The following is a 19625-nucleotide window of genomic DNA, read 5'->3' as shown; positions in this document are numbered from 1 at the left end:
AAGGAGCACTGTATTCTCGATGAATTCCTTTCTGAATACAAATGAAATGCAATACATTGTTTTTAAACTCCGTATCATTATCATTTCGAATACGTCTCACCTTCACTTATACAGTGATTCGATCTTAGTGATTAAATTGTGAACCAGAATAGGTGTTTGATCTTTTGATTTCATAAATAAAACCCACGAATATCTTGAATAGTCATCAGTGACAACTAAACAGTACCAATCACAAACGATACTCGCACGATTCACAGGACTGAACAAATCCATATGAAGTCATTCTAATGGAGTGTCAATGGTATTGAATAACTTAGATGGGTGTGACTTCTTCTTCTGTTTAACCTTCTTACAAGCAACACAGTTATCGGTTAACTTAAAATGTTTCAAGGAAAACCATCGACCAAATCATTTTCCATTTAATAATTCATCTTTCGAACGTGAATATGAACCATCCTTTTGTGCCACAGATTCGTGTACTTTTCAGTTGCCTTAGAAACGAAACACGTCTCGACAGAAGTAGATACCTTAGAACTCATGTTCAACACATAAATATCATTCGATCGAGGAGATCGCATGACAACCATATCCTCAGGAATGACATATCCCGGTTTTAGGATTATGCACTCCTTATCATAAAATACATTAGTGTACTTCTTATCACAAATTTGTGACACACTCAATAAGTTATGATCAACTTTGTCACAATAGTTGACTTTTTCAAACGTGATATGCCCATTTGAAACATCACCTTCTTGTGTTATCATACCACCCGAATTTCCCGCAAAAGCAACATACCCTCCTTGAATATTTTTGACATTTGTTAGAAGATTAATATTGTCGGTAATATGACGAGAGAATCCACTAGCCATGATCCAATTTTCACCAGACACAGTCTTGGATGAACCCTACACATAAACATATAGTGATCAGTTCAAAAAGGCAGCCCAGGCCTCAGTCTTGGGGACCTTTTGAGTTTCACATGTTGAATCAAAATTAACATAATTGAAATGTTGTTCAGCAACCTATGAATAAGTCACAGGCCTATTAGACTTTCGTCTTTAATAGGCAGCTTAAACTACATTTGTATTCACGTTTTTACAAATGGGCTCAGTTGGGACAAATTTGGGTTTCGCATTAACACTATGTTCCCGAGTTTCATTTAACAAGAGAAAGGAAAGAAAGGGAACTAAAATAGAAAAGAAAGGAAAGGAAAGGAAAAGTTATGATTTTATTTTGTGTTCCTGAGTTTAATGAAAATGAAAGGAAAAGAAATGAAATTAAACATTTTGTGTGTTCCTAAGATGGGAGGAAAAGAAAAGAAAGTTGCATTTTTACCATTATACCCTTTTAGTAAAATTAAAATAAAAAACACATCTCACTATATTTCAACTTTTCAAAAAATAACAAATCGATTTCACAACATTTATCTTCAAGAGTCATTAAAATCTTCGTATTATAATGCTAACTAAATTGCAATATTAGTTTCCTTGTATATTTGCACTTTACAAATGGTATATTGTTGACTTATTTAGTCATACTCTAGTTCTTACTTGTAAACTAGTATTTGTTTATCTTTTCCCTTTTAATTGTGAAATCTTTTCATACAAATCTTTGGACTTCTACCATACCATAAGTATATACTCATTACTCACTCTATAATCTATTGGCAAACCATATGAGCAATTGAGCGTGAATACTTATCCTTGTCTGCCACAATCAAACCAACAAAATAAATTTACTATTAACTAATCTGTTATAATAACCAATTTAAAAAACATAAAACATGTTTATCCAAACATCAAACACTTATAACCTACTACACACTTCAACCACAACCTGCTGCACATTCCAAAACTAACATGCTCAATCAAAACATAACCTAAAATGCAACCTGCTGTCGCACACTTTGCTTCATGTAGTTTGAAAACAGATCATCGGGCTATTAATCTTCACAGGTTCACGGATCCAACCATGTTCTAGCGGGTACATACCCAAACCGACTCCCGTTTAATGATTAAATTCAGAACTGGAACCATACCTGTTTATTAAGACGAGTTCCAAAAAACGGGTATTGCAATCCGGATTCCCGGGTTTCACGGGTCTAACCCATAAAGCTGCACACTCCTAAATGCAATTGCAATTTCAAAACACAATCTCAATACCACACACTATGTAGATATTCTAAAAAAGCCACAATATATAAATATGATCAAACATATTTGAGTACCAAAAGTTATGTGTATAACCCTTTAACCAACAATTGTTTACAAAATACATAACCAAAAACTACCAACAATTGTTTTCAAAATACATAAAAGTAATCCTTTAACCAACAATCTCTTCTTTTCTTCAATTTCATTTGGACAATATCTTCTTTAGTTTGTTGAAAAGATAAAGACTTTCTAACGATAAAATCACTCGCATAACTCCATGGAGATGAATGGTTGTTGATCTAGAATGAGGATATATCCAAGAAGCAAACAGATTTCTCAAATCATTACCTACAACATGTAAAAATCTTAAAACAAATACCAGATAACTTGACAATTAATAAAGAACATGCATAAGTTGTCGATTAAACCGGTTAACCGAACCGACCCGAAAATTGAACTGAAACCGAACCGGTTTGAAATCAATTTTGGAGAAACCAATTTGGAACTGATTAAAACCATAGGTTTGGAACCAGTTTGTAATGTTCTCCACCGAAACCGGTTCCAAACCGGTTAACCAAACCGAAACCGGTCAAAACCCGAACCGAAACCTATCAAACCCGAACCGAAACCGATGGTAAAATGATAAGAAACCGGTCTTAACCCAAACCGGTTTGTGCACCTCTACTGTCGATTACACCTTTAACCTTCTTTTGTACATACTTAATTAACTCAGGTGCTACAAGAGAAACCATATCAATCCTTCCTTAATTGGTTATTAAACCCTAAATATGCAAAATCAAATCAAAGTGCTATAGGAATTAAAATAAGAATACCCGATAAAGAAGGGTTGAAACGAGAATGAGCAGCAGATCTCGCCTGTGGGTATGTTTGGGGAGCAGGATGCTATGATGATCAATGGCATATTAGGTTTTGGTTAGTGGAAAATGGAACGAAGCATATGAGCTGTTGATAGGAGGGTGATGGCAACTTGGTAATTGTAATTATATTGAGGTTGATTGAATCTCCTTTCTCCCGGATTCTTTCCAATTTGGAAGGAAAACAAACCTTATCAATTTTCAATCACTTTCTTTTCCTTTCTCTTAATTTTCTTCCCAAAAAAATCTCTGGAACACCCTGATATTCCTTATTTCTTCTCCTTTCTTTTTTTTCTCTCCATAAATTGACTCTGAAACAGAGTGTAACTGATTTTTCATTAATATGAACCACTTTTCGAGAATTCACAACAGAAAACATAATGTGAGTTTCATCATAGAAGGACATTGGTCTTTTCAAAATCTCCGTTATCACAGGAACGAGTTCAGATTGTTCCTTGATAAATGGATGAAGATTTTGAGATTTCTTCAATCCACAGTTTCTGACCACATGACCTTGTTCACCACAGAGAAAGCTAGTTCTCACATCAACACGTTCATGTTGCAGTGGAGCAAAAACATGTGCAACCAAAGGTTGATGATAAACTCCAACAATTGGACCTTTATCCAAGTCATCAAACGTCACATATTTCCTTTTTATGTAGAAATCCATATTCAAACAATTTGAAACGCTTTGTAGAGAATCAGTTCCATTTAATTTCACAAATTGAACATTTCTAGCAGATTTTAACAAATTTTTAGCTTTTATCAAAGGATCTACCATATTTGATTTTTGGATTTCACAAACTTGTTTTGAAGGTCTTGTAACTTAGAAGTTTCATTATGAAAGACGCTCTCAACCAATTCAGGTTTGATTAAATTAAGTGGAGTGTCTTTATCAGTGAAAACTTTGCTAATCTCTTTTAGCTTAAACACACAACAAGTTGAAGATTTTGGAGCTGGAGGATTGACAAAGCGCATCAAGTCCTCATCAGAAACCATTGGTTATTTTGATTTCTTTGCTTTAATCTTAACTTGTTTCTCCTTTTTCACTTGACTTGTATTTGAACCGTACACAGCTTCCTCAAATTCATGACGTTCACATAAAATGTTATTCGAACGTGAAATGTCCTGATTTTTGTGTACAACATCCAGCTAAATACATCCTCAATGATTACTTTCTCAACATTATTTTCAATAAAGACCTTGTTTCTTTGATTATTATGTTTTTGTGATGAATATTGAGCCTTCACATTTTCATTTTTAACAACTTTAGATTTTCTTTCAACAACCGGTTCATTAACAGCAGTTTCCTCTTTTTCAGCAAAAGGATTTACAATGTAATCATTATGAAATGGTAGTGGTACTTCAAAAAATCCTACACCTTCTTTGAATCTTTTTGCTTACTTGATACTTCAATAATCTCATTTAGCAAAAATGATGAATTTCTAAATTTGCCCACTTTGTTTTTCATCTCAAGAACCTCATTTTCCAAATCTGTTATCTTAGATTGATGTTTCAAGATTTCTTGAAATTTTTGATCATTAATTGTCATTATGACAGACAATTCAGCTTTGAGGTCATGATTACTAACTGACAATGCTTTAATTATCTCCTTATATCTCATTTAAGATTGTAATGATTGTCTATAAGTATCCTTAAGTGAAGCAATTTCTTTTATCAAACTGTCATTGTGTGCTTTCAAAGATTCTAACTTAGGCTTATTAGTTTCACAATCAACACAAGGCACATTAGCAGACAAATTAATAGAGTTAGAAGAAGAACTAACCTCATCGATTTTAGCCAAACACGCAAATGTGGTTGGTTGAATTTGACATGAATCATCAGAATCCGATTCAGTGTCCTTGTCAGATGACAATTCATTTCCACTAGCATCTTGAAAGCTCTCGTGCATCTCAAACATAGCCAAGTTTGCTTGATTATCGTTGCACAATAATCGTTGAGACCAATCAGTTCCATCAGCAGCACAAAGCAAGGCTTGTGATCCCGAAATAGAAGGTTTACTACCAGACGGTTTGTCAGCATTATCATCCTTTTTCACATAACTTCTTTCAGAATTACGCGGTCCATTATATTCTTTCTTCGGTTTATCACACTCTTTCGCGAAATGACCAAATTCTTGACAGTTAAAGCACTTGACTTTCAGCTTATCAAACCCAATTTTCTTGTTCAATGCTGGTAAATCCTTACCAGTTCTTTGCATGAATTTCTTCACTTTTCTTACGATCATTGTCATGTTCCACTTAAGATTCATAAGTTCCAAATCATCAGGGTCTACTTGATCATAATCTTCATTGGTTAATTCACTCGTCCCAATTTTACTACCCACCAGATTCTCATACGGTGTCATAAACGCACACAGAAACGAGAAGTTCTGTTTGGCTTCTTTGATGTTCACGTTTGGTGGTGGAGTGAAGTTGTTTGTAGAGAAAGATCCACCAGATTTCCCAGTGTTTCCAGTGTACGGCAAGTCAACCATGGTAATCAAAGAAAGGGCCCGCCACTAGTGAATTAATCAAAGAAAACCCACGTTTGAGTGTTAACCGACAATGATTGAAAAATAATAAAAGGGTTTTACCCTACTACGAAGAAGTGGCAGAAGGAAGGGGGGCACCCTGTTGGTGCGAATAATCCATCAAGTTTACTCCAACTCCTTCCGACACAACAACAACAACAAGAAGAAACCCAAGACTAATTACTGAAACTTTGTCGTCACCCAACCTCAACCTCAACAACAAACCCAAGCTCCCCAAAACCGAAGACCCTATACCGGTCCTTACCCGCTATGTAACACTTGCCAACTTCACCACCCAACAAACTCGCCTTGTTGCCATTGTACCATTTGTAACCGATTTAGCCATCTCCACACCACATACCGATCCGCCCAACGAACCCAACCTAACCAACCAAACCAACCGAGAAACTTTCCCCAAAATGCCCAAAACCGCTATGCACCATACCCACCAAACCAACCCCAACAACCCCGAGATTGCTTTAATTGTGGTGATCCCAACCATTTCCGCCACAATTTCCCCATGTTTAGCTTTTGCCAACCAAGCTCAAACCGTAAGCATACCTTATTACCAAACCCAAGCCTACCAAGTTCAAACTTACCAACCCCAAATTCCCCAACTCAATGCACCACTCATCCAACCCATTCAAGCAATCCAAGCACCACCTCCACCTCCACAACAAGCACCTCAAGTCAACCATGGTAATCAAGGGCGAGCTTTTATGATGAATGCAAATCAAGCTCAAGTGGCAAACGATGTTGTGAACGGTATGTTTTTGGTAAACTATCATTTGGCTTCTATTTTATTTGATACCGGTGTCGATAAAAGTTTTATTTCTTTGAAATTTGAGTCGAAACTTGTGATGCCTCAAACTAAGCTTTCCCGACCGTTCTTTGTTGAAGTCGCCAATGGCAATTCTATTATCATCGATTCTGTCGTCCGCGATTGTTCTCTTATTCTTTCTAAGCATAAATTCTCCATCGATCTCATCCCGATGCAAATGGGTAGCTTCGATGTCATAGTATGCATGGATTGGTTATCTTTGCACCGTGCCGAAGTCGTTTGTTTTGATAAATTCATTGGCATCCCGCTCGTCAACGGTAAAATTCTTAAGGTCTTTGGAAACACAATGTCTCGAAGGCTAAATCTCATGTCATGTGCCCAATCGCAAAAGTACTTACGCCAAAAGTGCGTTCCGTTTTTAGCTCTCTCGGTGACAAAAGACAAGAAGAAAAGAAAGATCCAAGATATTCCTATTGTTCGCGATTTCCCCGATGTCTTTCCCGATGATGTCACCGGTCTTCCTCTCATTCGACCAATTGAATTCCGAATTGATCTTGTGCCCGGCGCAATGCCCGTGGCCAAGGCTCTTTATCATCTAGCCCCGTCGGAAATGCAAGAACTATCAAACCAACTCGAAGAACTTTCTGATAGAGGCTTCATTCGTCCAAGCTCTTCACCATGGGGTGCTCCCGTTCTCTTCGTGAAAAAGAAGGATGGTTCGTTCCGTATGTGCATTGATTATCGTGAACTTAACAAACTAACAATCAAAAATCGTTATCCTTTGCCACGTATCGACGACTTATTCGATCAACTTCAAGGCGCAACTTGTTTCTCCAATATTGATCTTCGATCGGGTTATCATCAATTGCGTGTTCGCGAAGAAGACATTCCTAAAACCGCTTTTCGTACTCGATACGGACATTTTGAATTTTTGGTTATGCCATTTGGGTTAACAAATGCACCCGCGGTATTTATGGACCCCATGAACCGCGTTTGCAAACCATTCCTTGATAAATTCGTTATTGTCTTTATTGATGACATCCTTATCTTTTCCAAATCTAAAGCCGAACATGAACATCATCTGCGTTCCATTCTCGAGCTCCTTAGAAACGAATAACTTTATGCCAAATTCTCCAAATGTGAATTTTGGCTCGAGGAAGTTCAATTTTTGGGATACATCGTAAACGACAAAGGTATTCATGTTGATCCCGCTAAAATTGAGGCCGTTAAGGATTGGAAAACTCCAACGACTCCCACGGAAATTCGATCCTTCCTTGGTCTAGCCGGGTATTATCGGCGTTTCATTCGGAATTTTTCCAAGATCTCTTTGCCTTTTACCTCTCTCACCCATAAGGGACAACCCTTCGATTGGGGTTCGAAGCAAGAGGAAGCCTTTTGTACTCTCAAGGACATGCTTTGCAATGCTCCTATTCTAACCCTTCCCGATGGAAACGATTTTGTTGTATTTTGTTATGCATCCCATCAAGGCCTTGGTTGTGTTCTCATGCAACGGGGTCAAGTCATCCATACGCGTCAAGGCATCTAAAGGTCAACGAGAAGAACTACACGACTTACGATATTATCATTACCTTTATGGTTCGAAATGTGTGGTTTTTACCAATCATAAAAGCTTCCAACATATTTTTGACCAAAAAGATCTCAACATTAGACAACGACGATGGGCCGAATTACTTAGTGATTACGATTGCGAAATTCGCTACCATCTCGGTAAAGCGAATGTTGTCGCCGACGCCCTAAGTCGAAAAGTTAATGTTAAATCCATTTTGCTTACAAGCGTTGTTGTTCAAACCGATCTTCAAATCCGAATCTTACAAGCTCAACGTACCTCCGTCGAAGAAGGTAATATGTACGACGAAATGTCATGTGGAGCCGAACTTCAACTCGAAACTAAACCCCATCTATAGTCTTTTGTACTTTCTCAATCGTCTCTGGGTTCCCGATCACGATGACCTTCGTTCTTGTATACTCGACGAAGCTCACAATTCGCGGTATTCCGTTCATCCCGGTGCGGATAAGATGTATTCGATCTTCGTGCTACCTTTTGGTGTCCGGGTATGAAAAAGGACGTAGCATTGTTTGTATCTAAATGTCTTACTTGCTCAAAAGTCAAAGCCGAACATCAAAGACCTTTTGGTCTACTCGAGCAACAACCGATTCCCTTTTGGAAATGGGAAGACATTGCTATGGACTTTATCACCAAATTACCCAACACCCAAAAAGGCAACGATAGCATTTAGGTGATCATCGATCGTTTGACCAAATCCACTCATTTCATTCCAATCCGCGAGAAGTATTCTGTCGAACAGATTGCTCAAATCTATGTTCGAGAAAACGTGTGCCGACACGGTTTGCCATCGTCTATAATCTCCGATCGCGATGCCCGTTTTACCTCTCATTTTTGGCGTTCACTTCTAAAAGCTTTGGGAATACGTCTCGATCTTAGAGCCGCTTATCATCCTCAAACGGACGGTCAATCCGAACGTACAATCCAAACACTCGAGGATATGCTACGAGCGTGTGTTCTTGATTTCAGTGGGAATTGGGATTCTCATCTCCCGTTCATCGAGTTCTCCTACAACAATAGCTACCACTCAAGCATTTATGTGGCTCCTTTTCAAGCTCTTTACGGTCGTAAATGTCGTTCCCCGATTTGTTGGAACGAAATAGGTGAAGCTCAAATCACGGAGACCCGAAATGGTCCAAGAAGCCACCGATGTCATTGATCAAATCCGTAAAAATCTCCTAGCCACTAGAAATCATCAAAAGAGTTACGTTGACAAACGGCGAAAACCGATCGAATTTTATGTTGACGATCTTATCCTTCTAAATGTATCCCCTTGGAAGGGGGTAGTCCGTTTTGGAAAGAATGGTAAACTAGCTCCTCGTTTCGTTGGTCCTTTTAAAATTCTTGAACGTGTTGGGAAAGTAGCGTATCGACTTGAACTACCGCAAGAACTTGCCGGTGTTCATCCGACATTTCATGTTTCGAATATCAAAAAGTGCCTAGCCTAGGGTAATCTCCATATACCTCTCGACGAAGTACATGTCGATGAGTCAATGATCAAGGTTGAACGACCCGTTGAAATCATAGATCGCAACGAGAAGAAAACCAAGCGTAGTGGTATTCGGTTAGTCAAAGTTAGATGGGAATCACGGCGTGGCGCAGAATTTATTGAGAACGAGAAGACGCAATGAAAGAGAAGTATCCACATTTGTTTGCATCATCGTCATCAACTTAATTTCGGGACGAAATTTCCTAAAGTAGGGAATACTGTGACATTCGTCAATTTCGGGTCTTATTTGTATTTGTTTATGCATTGTTTTATGTTGTAAACCCGACCCGTTTGTAACCCGAACATTTCAAATATATAAAATATTGGATCTTGTCATTTAAAATATATAAAATATATAAAATATATAAAATATTGGATTTTTATATTATGATCGTCTGACCAATTAAACATACCCATTTTTATGCAAACCATAAAAGAATCTTTATACCCAACCCTTCACTCCTTCCCTATATATACACACCCATCTTCTTCATTTTACTTTTGCTATATCTCCAAAAACTCTCTCAAACCTCCATAGATCCAAGGTTGTTTTATTTATGTATTCTTGAAGGTTTGACTTCCAAATGTCAAACCAAGTTTCATCTTTCATTCTTTTTAGCTTATGTAGTCTTATTAATACTTGTTTATGGTGGTACAACATATATGTAATACACACCCCTTGCTTCCTTTGTTAGTTACTTCACCGACTCCGGTTAGTTAAGTTTCGAATGTCGTAAGGCAAGGCTTCATGGAGGACTTCGTGTTCTTGATATATATATAAACACCCATAACTTATTTATACATATTAATTATGCCTAACTTCTGCTCATTTTAGTTTGTTAGCCACATTTACAAGTCTTGGGTATGTGGAATCCATCTATGAACTCATTGTGAGATGGAAACCGAACCGAACTTTTGTTAAAAATACTTGTTGTTGACCTTTTTAGTTGTAGAACTTAAATATTTTCATTTGTACATTTTATACAAGATCTATGATATATGGGTGTGTAGAATCCATCTTGAACTTGTTGTGAGATGGAAAGCGAACCGATCCGATTTTACTCGCTTAAGACACACAAGTGTGTTTTTAGCTATCAAGATTTGTATATTTCTTTAAAAATAGTTTAAAAACTGATTTTAATCATTTTCTTAAGTACTTGGAAATGTTGGATCCAACTTGGTCTTATAACATAGTTGGACCGACAAAACCGAACACTCGCTTAACGTACGTTGTTAGTTCTAAAACAATAGATCTACACACTTGGTTAAGTGTTATTATGTTTTAATGAGTTATCTCATAATAATTAATATTTTGGAAAGTTGACTTTGGGTTTAACCATTTGTCAAGACCCGAACACTCGTTAAAAACCCGTTTTAGTATCTTTGTCCCAATGGAACTTGCATTTAGCATTTTTCTCACCTTATTACTTAACTTGGGTTAAGTAAATATTGAGGTTAGATACTTTAACCCGGTTTCGAGAAACTTACATTTTTAAAGGGTTATTATTATAAATTCTTAAATAGTTACATTTTAAACTTTGAACTTTAAATTGTTTACTTTTTGCAACAATTATTTTATTTAAAGATCTTCAAGGAAACCTTTCTAAATCCAAGACTTCTTTTATTTTAGGCTTCATACGTTAACTCGTCTTTCCGGCAAATCTCCAAATAATCAATCTTTCAAGTTATTACTTGAACGTGAGTAACTTCATACCCCGTTTTCTATCTTTTATTTTGGGGGTGACATTTCATCTTATCTAAACTAAATGTTTTATACTTGGGTCTTAAACCACAAACGTTGTCGTATACTTTAATTGAATAATTGCTCGATTTGGTGTTCTATGCTTAAATGTCTACGTGTTTATCGCTTTTGGATGGTGGAACTATAAATCTTAGACTATTTGGCAACCCCTCATGGCAAGGTGTCGTTAACGTAATGCAATTAACGATAACTATAAAATCCTAAACTATTTGGCATCCCCTTATAGTTGGGTGTCGCTAACTTGTTAGCGATAACTATTTTATCCAAGTTTATAGCTATTATTTATGGTTTTGTATACTAGTTTTGTGGCTTTTCATACTATATAACTATTGTTCAAATTTATGAATTGTTCACCAACCTTTGTGTTGACAAACTTTATTTTATGAAATGTTACAGGTTTGCATCTAGGTTGATTTGATGATTGTGGAGGAAATGAAAGCCAAGACCTATAAGTTATTTAGCAAAAATGAACAATATTTGATTTGCTATATTTTGTTATATCTTGTTGTTGACTATCTCTTGAATATTGTTATGTGACATTTTCGATGTTGTGAAATGAAATGAGTTTGTTAAATATTGTTGCTTTAAATTAGTGTCATGCGCTTATGGGCAATCGTTACACCTCGGCATGTTCTGCCGCCTTTGGTCGGGGTGTGACAGATTTTCTTGCTAATCAAAACTGTACCTTCAATTAAGGGTGGCGAAACAATAATTCTAACTCTAATTGGCGGGCAGGTAACTCCGGTTATCAGCAACGCCATAATCTGTTCCAAGAACCCGCCCCCGAACCTGCTCTTGTACCAAATAGTACTTCTAAGATCGAGGAGATGTTCGCTAGCCAATATGAATTGTTAAATCTGCTCTTACAAAGTGATGCCAACACCAAATCCACTCTTTTGCAGCATGAGACATTTATGAAGGGACAACAAGTCGCATTTCAGAATCTCGAGGCCATGTTTAGTGAGTTGTCCGCAAATATTGATCAACGACCCTCTGGGAGTATTCCAAGTAACACCGTCCCTAATCCTAGTCCCACCTATTCTAACCCATTTCAAAATGATCAGGCCAAGGCAGTGACCACCCGAAATGGGAGAGGTGTCATTAGAGATACACCAAGTGAGGAGGAAGTTGACGAGGAGTTGGATATGGAGACACCGCCTGACAAGGTGAACTAGAGGGGAGGCCCAGCAAGTACCTCACGGTCAGGTGGTGCGTCAGTTGAGAAGGAGAAACAGGTTAAGCAAGAACCGGTGCGCGTCTATAAGCCAAAACCGCCATATCCCGGTCGTCTGGTGAAGAAGAATGATTCGGAGCAGTACTCTAGGTTTCTCGACATGCTTAAGAAGCTCCATGTGGACATTCCATTTATTGAATCTCTTGCGAATATGCCAAAACACGCCAAGTTTCTTAAAGATTTGCTCACTAATAAAAAGAAACTTGAGGAGATTTCGACTGTTACTTTTAGTGAGGAGTGTTCTGCCGCCGTACAGAACAAGCTTCCTAGGAAGATGACAGATCCAGGAATCTTTACCATTCCTTGCTTGATTGGTAATCTTTATGTTAGCAATGCTTTGGCCGACCTCGGTTCAAGCATTAATCTCATCCCATATTCTGTATTTGCCAAACTTAACGTGGGAGAGATGCTTCCCACCCAAATGAGTATCCAGCTGGCAGACCGATCCGTTAAGTTCCCAAGGGGCATTGTGGAGAACATGTTGGTGCAGGTGGACAAATTCATCTTTGCGGTTGACTTTGTCATTCTCGATATGGATGAGGACTCGAATGTTCCGCTCATCCTTGGTCGTCCTTTCTTAGCCACCGCCTACGCTCTCATTGATGTTGACGATGGAAAATTGACTCTTCGAGTTCATGATGACACGGTTACATTCGACGTGCAGAAATCCATGAGGCTTACTCAGCAGCATGATGACACTCTCTACTTCATCGACACTTTCATGATGCATGTAGGCGACTATCTTACGAAGGTCTGCCAGTGAGATATGTCCGACACTCAGATCATTAATGTGGAGAATCAGTCATTCGAGATTACACAATTTGATTTTGAGTTGCAGGAGAAGGAAGAGCAGCAGCTACCTGAGGAAGGAGGATACGAGCCGATCATGAGTTCCAAAATCTTTTCTAATGTCCTTGCAGTTGAAGAGCGAGAGTTTGAGAACCCCCCCCCCCCATCTTTAGAGCTGAAAGATTTACCATCTCACCTCGAGTATGCGTTTTTAGGGGAGGGATCTCAACTTCTCGTCATCATCTCTTGGAGTTTGGAGACGGAGGAGAAGGAGAAGTTGATGGTTGTTCTGAAATCTCATAAGCATGCCATTGCATGGAAGCTTATGGATATCAAAGGTATAAACCCGTCATTTTGGACACATAAAATCTTTATGGAGGATGAGTTTAAACCTGTGGTGCAACCGCAAAGTAGGCTTAACCCGAACATGAAGGAGGTCGTTAAAAAGGAGGTTATTAAGTTGCTCGATGCTGGTTTGATTTTTCTGATCTCCGACTCCGCGTGGGATAGCCCAGTCCAGGTGGTCCCTAAAAAGGGCGGTATGACAGTTATCATGAATGAAAAGAATGAGCTCATACCAGTCCGTACTGTAACAGGGTGGCGAGTTTGCATCGGCTGCCGCAAACTTAACGAGGCCACACAAAAGGGTTCCATTCAGCAATCAGATGCTTGAGCGTTTGTCAGGAAAACAGTTCTACCACATTTACATGTCCTTGACGGCTTTTCCGGTTATTTCCAGATCCCCATTGCCCCGAGTGATCAAGAGAATACCACATTTGCATGTCCCTTTGGCACATTCGCGTACCGCCGCATGCCATTCGGACTATGTAACGCTCCAGCTACATTTCAGCGATGCATGGTGGCCAATTTTCATGAGTTAATCGAGGATTCCAAGGAAGTCTTTATGGATGATTTTTCTGTCTTTGGGAATTCCTTCGACGATTGTTTGCGTAACTTAGATCTAGTGCTCGCTAGATGTGAAGAGACGAACCTTATGCATAATTGTAAGAAATGTCATTTTATGGTTCGTGTGGGTATTGTTTTAGGTCATAAGATTTCTAGTGCGGGAATTGAGGTAGATAGAGCTAAGGTAGACACCATTTCCAAACTTCTACCGCCCACTTCCGTGAAGTCTATTCGTAGTTTTTAGGTCATGCGGGATTCTATCACCGATTTATTAAAGATTTCTCGAAAATCTCCCGTCCAATGACCCAGCTTCTAGAGAAAGATAGGCCGTTCGATTTTAGTGGGGAGTGTTTGAGGGCCATTGAGTTGATTAAGGAGAGGTTAGTGAGTGCTCATATTCTTGTTGCTCTCGATTGGACTCTTCCGTTTGAGATCATGTGCGATGCGAGCGATTTTGCTGTGGGAGCCGTGTTAGGGGAGCGTCGAGAGAAAGATTTTCATCCCATCTATTATGCTAGCAAGATCCTTAACGATGCTCAGGAAAATTACACCACGACAGAGAAGGAACTTCTTGCGGTTGTTTTCGCATGCGATAAATTCCGTTCATATCTTGTGCTTTCTAAGACTATCATTTTCTCTGATCATGTGGCTATACGGTACCTGTTCGCTAAGAAAGATGCGAAGCCTCGACTCTTTCGTTGGATCCTCTTTCGTTGAAAATATCGCCTCCGACCACTTGTCACGGCTAGAAAATTCCGACATGGACATGACCCGGGAACAAGGGATTGGTGATGATTTCCCGGGTGAGACTTTATTGTATTTAAAGGCGAGTGATGACGGGTTTCCATGGTTTGCTGATCTTGCTAATTATTTATCCTCTGGTGAGTTAGTGTCGGGACTAACATATCAGCAAAAGAAAAGGTTCTTTGCAGATATCAAGTTCTACATTTGCGAGGATCCATACTTATTACGTATTGGCGCGGATCAGGTGATTCGACAATGTGTTTTTGGTGATGAAGCTCGTAGTATTCTTCGACATTATTATGAGGGCCCGACCGGTGGCCATTTTGGTGCGACTTATACCGCCAAACGCGTGTTTGACGCGGGATTCTATTGGCCGACTATTTTTCGAGATGCGCATGAGTGAGTTCGTTCGTGTGACGCGTGTCAGAGAGCTGGAAACATCTCATCCCGAAATGAGATGCCCCAAAACCCTATCCAGGTGGTTGAGATCTTCGACATATGGGGCATTGATCTTATGGGTTTGTTTCCTATGTCTAGAGGGAACCGATACATCCTCGTTTTTGTCGATTACGTGTCCAAATGGGTGGAGGCTCAAGCCTTACCAAGAACTGACGCGCGAGTTGTTTTGAGATTCCTCCGAAAAATCTTTGCTCGATTTGGTACTCCTAAGGCCCTAATCAGTGACCGGGGTACCCACTTTTGTAATGCTTATATGGGTAAGGTTCTGAAACGTTATGGGGTCACCCACCGACTTCCTACCGCCTACTATCCTCAAATTAGCGGTCAAGTGGAAAACACCAATCGTGGCATTAAGAGGATCTTAGAGAAAACAGTTGGGAACAGTCGCGGAGACTGGGCTTAAAAGCTAGATGATGCACTCTGGGCTTTTCGTACTGCATTTAAAACTCCTATCAGGACCACTCCCTTTCGTCTAATTTATGGAAAGGCGTGTCATCTACCTATTGAGTTAGAACATTGTGCGTATTGGGCTTTAAAAGCCGTAAATCTTGATTTATCTGCGGCGGGAAAGAGTCGTTTTCTTCAATTCATGAGGTTGAGGAGCTGCAGAACGAGGCATATGAAAGAAATTGGGGGTATAAGGAGCGGACGAAGGAACGTTACGATTAACATATTAAGGGGCCCAAAGAGTTTAAGTGTGGGGATAAAGTTCTTCTATATAATTCCCGATTGAAGTTGTTTCCGGGTAAATTGAAATTCCGATGGGCTGGTCCGTTCGTTGTGAAAGAGGCATTTCCGTATGGAGCGGTTGAGATAGAGGCTGATGATGGACATTCTTGGAAAGTGAATGGGCATAGACTGAAGCATTATTTTGGAGGTCCACTTGGTGATCGCGAGGAGGAGGCGATCTACCTTGATCCGCCTGGAGAAGAAAAAGAAAAAAACTGGAAATTTAAAAAAAAATATAAAAAAATATAAAATAATAAAAAATAAAAAAACCCAAAAAAATATTTACCAAAGTTTTGAAATGTCCCTTGAAATTGTTTTTCTAGCATTAAACAGGAGATGATATTATTACCGATAATTTTGTTAAAAGAAAAAAATTGTTTTAATCAACACATATAATGAGATGTGACTGAACGAGTAGACTCCGTAATTGATGTGTCGGTAGGCTCAGCCCACTAAGAATTAAAGGGCAGTATGCTTTTAGACTTAATTGAACTTAAATTGCTTGATTTTAGTGGGATATATGTACAAAATGGGATGAAAGGTCGGGTCATACTCAAGCCTTATGTTTAGTTTGATCGCAAAAGATAAAATTTTATAGAAATTTGAATAGACTAATCATACGATGCTTGGGTAGGTTTAACGTTAGGGTATGCCTACATAGCCTGTGATATAAACATAAATTTCATACTTATAGTTTTAGTGGTTAACACTTCATAGGCGTATGGTCTTATAACCTCAAATCCTGTATTGATGGGATGCCTCAGGGTTCGGAGACCATGGGTCTATATGCGGTATATCATCTGGGTATTCATATCTCCTAAGTGAATTTTGGAGTATTTAAAAGAGCTCAAAGAGCAAACTCGCAGTTTTCTGCCAACCATAAGTCATTAAACTTGATCAGCTAGTACTTCAAAGAATAAATACACTACTAACTTGATCATCCACGCTGTTAGCTATATGGGGTCCCCTTGCTTGCTTCTCATTACCATTAAGAAACGGACCACAAGGGACACGCCATATGTAAGCCTACAGATGAATTCGTGCATATTCACCTATGGTGATGGACTTTGGGGTATTGCTTAATAACGGAGGTGTGTCATGTAGTGGGGAACACTTACTAGTTAGTTACTTAATACATACCTTAATCATATCTAATGGTTGCCTGGTAGACCTTGATGCTTAAGCTTAGGTGGATAAACAATATCCTTGATCGTCTTCAGCTATTCTTAAAAAAAAGTGTATAATATGTTTTGATCAACTAGATATAAGGTTTAAGTCAACTTGGGGTGGCTCGGTTCCGGTAAAACCATATAAAAAATTTCAGTTTGGGTCCCACTAGATCATATAAACTAATAAAATTGTCGCATCTTACATGTCCCGATAAGTATTAAAGGGCATGGGTTTAGGTGGACAACAATACCGGAAATCAACCGAATTTATCTTATTAGGCGAATTTGCAATAAATGGACAACTATTTGGTTGTCAGGGTTTAAGGTGGATAAGTGTTCGGTAATCGTGATTAATGTGTTTGATGTTTTCTGAATATTGAATATAAAATAAAATAAAAAAATTTCAAGAGTTGTGGGTTTATATTTTGTATCTCGAATTCAAGGTTGCAAAAGTCGTTAGGCGCTCCCAGGGCGGTCCACTAGGGAGTTGCGAGTACTCGGTCTAGGCGGGTGTACTCGGGGAGTACTCGGACATGGTATTTTATAAAGAAATTTAATTTTTGGAGATTATATATATGTCCAGTATGAAAATTTTACTAAATATTCTACAAAATACAAATGAAAATACAAAAACGATCAATAACACGTACATAATAGTTCAAAAACATGTCTCGGTTGATGAAATATGTATCTCAATCGTACCTAAATAAGAGGTTTGCGAGTTTAGACATTCGAATAGGATAGGATATTTGACTCGTAGTTTAAATTGAGTTTTTGTTTGAAAAATAAAAAAAAATGAAAAAAATGTTTTAAAAATATCCCTTGAATCTAGTTTTTTGCGTTAAAGTGAGAGATGATATTTATCGGAAATTGGTTTTTCAAACTACTAATAATATGAGATAAGTAAAAGAAAGCGCACTTAACTTGGGATGTGTCGGTAGGCTCAGCCTTGAGAATGAAAGGGAAATTTGATAAAATGGGTCAGAAATCTCTTGTGGGTAAAACGTTTTGTCCGTAGAAAATAAGTAATGAAAAGTCAGCCATACTCAAGCCTCAATTCTTGGTATGAAAAAGTGGAAATATCATAAAGTTTAAAAAGTTTAAAAAAAAATTGAGTACGTTATCATATGATGCTTGGGTAGGTTTAACGTTAGACTATGCCGTGTAGCCTATGATAAATCTTAAACTGCTAGCTTTAGTGTTTTACACATCATTGGCGTATGGTTTTATAACCTCAAATCTTGTATTGACGGGATGCCCCGGGTCCGGAGACTATGGATCTGTATGCCGACTATTCATCCGGGTATTCACAATTCCAAATGGGGTTGTGAATATTTAAAATAAAAGCTAAAAAACAGCAAACCCGCAGTTTTTTGCCACATAAGTCTTTAAACATGATCACAAAAAGTACAAATGCATTATAGACTTGATCATCCACGCTGTTAGCCATGTGGGGTCCCCTTGCTCGTGTCACATTACCATTAAGAAACGGACCACAAGGAACACGCTACATATAAGCCATTCAGATGAAATTTTGCATACTCACCTATGGTAATGGTTCGGTGTATTGCTTGATAACGGGGGTATGTCATGTTGTGGGGAACACTGGCTATTAATTAATTGAACCTTAATCGTATCTAATGGCTGCTTGGTAGACTTTGATTCTTAAATTTAGGTGGATAAACAGTACCCTTGATCGTCTTAACTATTCATGAAAAAAAATAGAGCAACAAAAAGTTTTAAATCTGCAAATTTTGAAGTTTAAGGCAAGTTGGGGTGGTCTAGTCCGGTAAAAGCTGAAAATAAGCGGGTCATAATTGTGTAAACCACTGAGTACTATTATTGTCGGATCATATTTGTCCCGGTAAAGATTAAGGCATGGGTTTAAGTGGACAACAATATCAGTGATCGCAGTTTTTGCGTTTTCCTAAGCTTTAAAAAAATCAACCTATATGTTTGTTAGACTGTATTTTCCGATTCCGATCCAACTGCATCAAACTTTTTCAGAGACGAAAAAAGAGTAAGTGTGGGGATATTTGATCTAATGCTAAATGTTTATGTTTCCCGTGTATATTTTAATTAATATTTTAATTATTTTTGTTCATTTTTAGTCAAGATTTGTATATTACGAACGTTTTTATGTTTTGTAGGTTCCAGGAGTTGATCGTGATCAAAAATGACGAAAAACGAGCTAAAAACGGCCAAAACGGAGATCCGGACGCGTCAGGAATAAGCCAGAACAGAGAACGCCCCCTTGGTAGAGCACGCCGCGCCGCGCGACCTGGGAGGACAAAGCTCGTCGCGCGGTGTCTAGGCAAAGCTGGGGGATTTTTAAATTCGTTTTTGTTATATTTTGGCCTTGTTTTGGGTATTTAAACATGTTTAACTTAAACCTAAACATAACCTGAAAGCCA

This window comes from Bidens hawaiensis, unplaced genomic scaffold (genome assembly GCF_021521415.1).
Source record: "Bidens hawaiensis isolate Kalapana, Puna unplaced genomic scaffold, B.hawaiensis_p1.1 tig00005104_1, whole genome shotgun sequence".
NCBI lineage: Eukaryota > Viridiplantae > Streptophyta > Magnoliopsida > Asterales > Asteraceae > Bidens > Bidens hawaiensis.
Note: the sequence above shows the minus strand (reverse complement) of the source record.